The sequence below is a fragment of the Ursus americanus genome, chromosome 12, assembly GCF_024610735.1.
Source record: "Ursus americanus isolate L20-20 chromosome 12, mUrsAme1.1.p, whole genome shotgun sequence".
Classification (NCBI taxonomy): Eukaryota; Metazoa; Chordata; class Mammalia; order Carnivora; family Ursidae; genus Ursus; species Ursus americanus.
Window position 1 is genome coordinate 22054393 of NC_142138.1, and position 3476 is coordinate 22057868.

Genomic DNA, 3476 nt, shown 5'->3' on the forward strand with positions numbered 1-3476 from the left:
TTGTTTGTTTTTCTCATGTGTGTGCATGTGCGTGTGCATGTGTGTGTGTGTTGTTTGACTTGATTTCCATCAGAGCTTTGAATACTCCCTCTATTGTCCTCAGCAGTTTTTCACCTAGCGTATTTTTATTGTTTGCTTACTAAACGCATACTCACGTTCATCAAGTGGCCTTCCTGCCTCTTTTTTTTAATGATCCCAATCTTTTGTATTCACTCTGGGAAGTTGTTCCTCTTCCTACCATTTTTATACCTATTATTTTACTACCTGAGCTTTTCAGAGCACATCCTTGTGTAGTTACATGGGTAACTAGGATCCAGGATCCAGGAGTCATGGTCATTTGTATAATACTTTATAAATGTTGTGGCATCCTTTCTGGTCATCGTTGCATTTGATTATCACAAAGACTCCTCGAGATGCAAATTCTGTGCCACCGGCTCCAACAGCAGCACTACTGCCCATAACCACCATCCTAATCATCTCCACCTTTGTTTTAAAGATAGAGGTCCAAAGAAGACTAGGAAAGTGCCTCAAGTCATTCCACTGCACAGTCTAAAAGCAGAGACTCAAACTGAGATCTGTGCAATCCGAACAGCCAGGCTCTTTTTATATGTAAAGCTGCTTCCCCAGGACTTGTTTCCTCAGCTATTGTAAATTTGGAGTTGGCATAATCACTTTCTCCAAAATCACCTGTTATTTCCTCAACATGCTCTTCCTCTTTGGTTGTAATTATGTGGAATTGCAGTTCCTTTAGTCACTTCCTCAATTATAAAGAATTTTTATGAATTATTGACTGAATTTTCTGAGACCCTGCTTTTCTAAATTCTCATGAATTCTAATGTTTCTTAGGTAGTCTGAGCCATCTCATCTGAGTCAAATTATTCTTCCCCTTTTGAGCTCTCTGTGTCTAAATTGTCTTCAGAGGCATATAAATACCCACTTGGACCGTGCATCTAACCTTTCGGTCTATTGGTCAGTCAGTCAATCAAAAACTAAGAATTGCAGGACATATGCCAAGCACTGTCTAGGCTCTTAGTATAGATTAGTGAAAGAGAAATATATAAACCATATAGAGAGAAATTAATCAAGTAATTGCAAAAATAAATGTAAGTCGAGTATTTGTTTGTTCTTTTTTGCCCTTTGTTAAGACTTTCATTTTTCCCTTTGTTAGATTTCTTGCAGTTAATACGACAAACCTACCCTATAAACTTATACCTTTAACATACTACAACTTTTCCACAATGTACCTTGTTCTCTTAGAACTTTAGAGTGAAAAGGCAACTTTGAAATTAGTCAGTCTGGCACTTCTCAAACTTTAATGTACGTACAAATCAACTGGGGATCTTATTAAATGTAGCTTCTGAATTAGTCGGTCTTGAATGAGATCTGACTCTGCGATCTTAGCAAGGTCCCAGATGGTGTAGGTGCTGCTAATACCTGGACTACGCTTTGAATAACAAAGATCTAGTCCTCTGGTTTATAACTAGGAGTGTTCATCAGAACATCTTGCTTTTCCAAAATACAGATTCTGAATCAGATTTTAGCAGGGGCTGGGGCATATGAAAATTGAAAACGCAGCCTCAGACTTCCAGTTAATATGAAAAAATAGGAACTGGGTTTACCATTCTGCCTAAAACAACCAAAAGAAAAAAAAATAATAAAACCTGACTAAATAGGATACAATGGTTTTTAAGATACTAGACATGAGTCAACAAAGGAAAGTGATCTCTGAGAAACAGGAAACAAGTGAGGTGAGCCCAACAAACTTCCCTGAGAGAATTTCCAAGCTATGGCATAGAGAGCAGCAACCCAAGCAAAGCCCAGCTGACTCCCTGAGTTGAAGAGAAAGAGCTGAGAGTCAGAGGAGAACAAGGTAACTAGAGTTCTCAGGGAGGAGCCCCAGAAAGGAGGGAGCAGCACAAAGAGAAAACTCGAGAGGTCTGCAGAAAGCCCCCCTCAAGTATGGCAGAGTATTGATCAGCACATATCTAGGAGAAAATGACCCAAGGCAAAGGTAGTAAGTACTAGAACAGATGAGATGACAGTTGTCTTGTGCTCACAGAGAGCTAGAAAGAGTGCCTGTAGCTACCATCCAGACTAGAAAACCTTACGATTCATGCGGTACTAGAGTACTCAGGAAGCAATGCCTCAGCTAGGGAATAATTAGCCCAGACTGAGCACTGCTGTGTCTCATCTAATAAATCTGAAAAGCAAGACCAAAAGGGTCAAACTGTTTCCAAGTAACTTAACTGCAGCACAGAATAAAGCTTGGGTATGTTTCTAGGAACACAAATTATTCGGCACCAAACAAGGTAAAATTCAAAATGTATGGCATCTAACTTATCAGGTGTGGAAATAAGTAAGAGAACATCACCCATAATTAGGAGAAAAATCAGTCAAGTAAAATTGACTCTGACCTGACAGAAATGTTAGAATTAGGTGGTAGGAATACTTTTGGAGTTATATTCCAAATGTTAGAACTGGAAGGAAAAATAAGAAAGATATAAAAATACGAGTAGGATTAATAACAGATTAGCTATTGTAAAATAAAAGATTAGTGAACTTAAAGGTATAGCGATGGGAAGTATTCAAAATGAAACACAGGGGCGCCTGGGTGGCGCAGTCGTTAAAGCGTCTGCCTTCGGCTCAGGGCGTGATCCCGGCGTACCGGGATCGAGTCCCACATCGGGCTCCTCTGCTATGAGCCTGCTTCTTCCTCTCCCACTCCCCCTGCTGTGTTCCCTCTCTCGCTGGCTGTCTCTCTGTCACATAAATAAATAAAATCTTTAAAAAAAAAAAAATGAAACACAAAGAGAGAAGAATAAAAAAGAAGAAGAAATGAACCAGTCATCATTGTCTTTTGAGACAAACTCAAGGGAGATAATAATGTGTAATGAGAGTCCCCGAGGGAGGGGAGGGGTTTATTAAAATCTTTTAAAAAAAATAAATGCTGGAAAATTTCCAAATTTGATGAAAACTATAAACCCACAAAAAAAACCTTCTAAAATTTAAGAAACTCAGTGAAGCCCAAGAACAAGAAACTTGAGGAAAACTGTATCACAGCACATCACAATCAAGTGGCTTAAAGACAGTGATTAAAAAAAAAAATCTTAAACGCAACCAAGGGAGTGACGGGCAGGACAAGGGATCATGTTATGCACAGAAGAACCAAGATTAAACATGGCAACAGATTTATTGTCAGAAATAATGGAAGCAAGAAGGACAATGGAACAGCATCGTTGAAGTACTAAAAGAAAAAACTTAACCAAGATTTCTGTAGCAAGTGAAAATACTTTTCAAAAATGAAGGAGAAACCAAAGCTTTTTCAGACATACAAAACGTGACAGTCCAATAGACTCCCAGTACAAGAAATGTTAAAGGAGGCCCTCCAGCAAAAGAGAAAGGAAACCAGACGGAAACTTGGGTCTATAGCAAGAAATGAGGAACACAGGAAATGGAAACTATAACGTTAAATACAT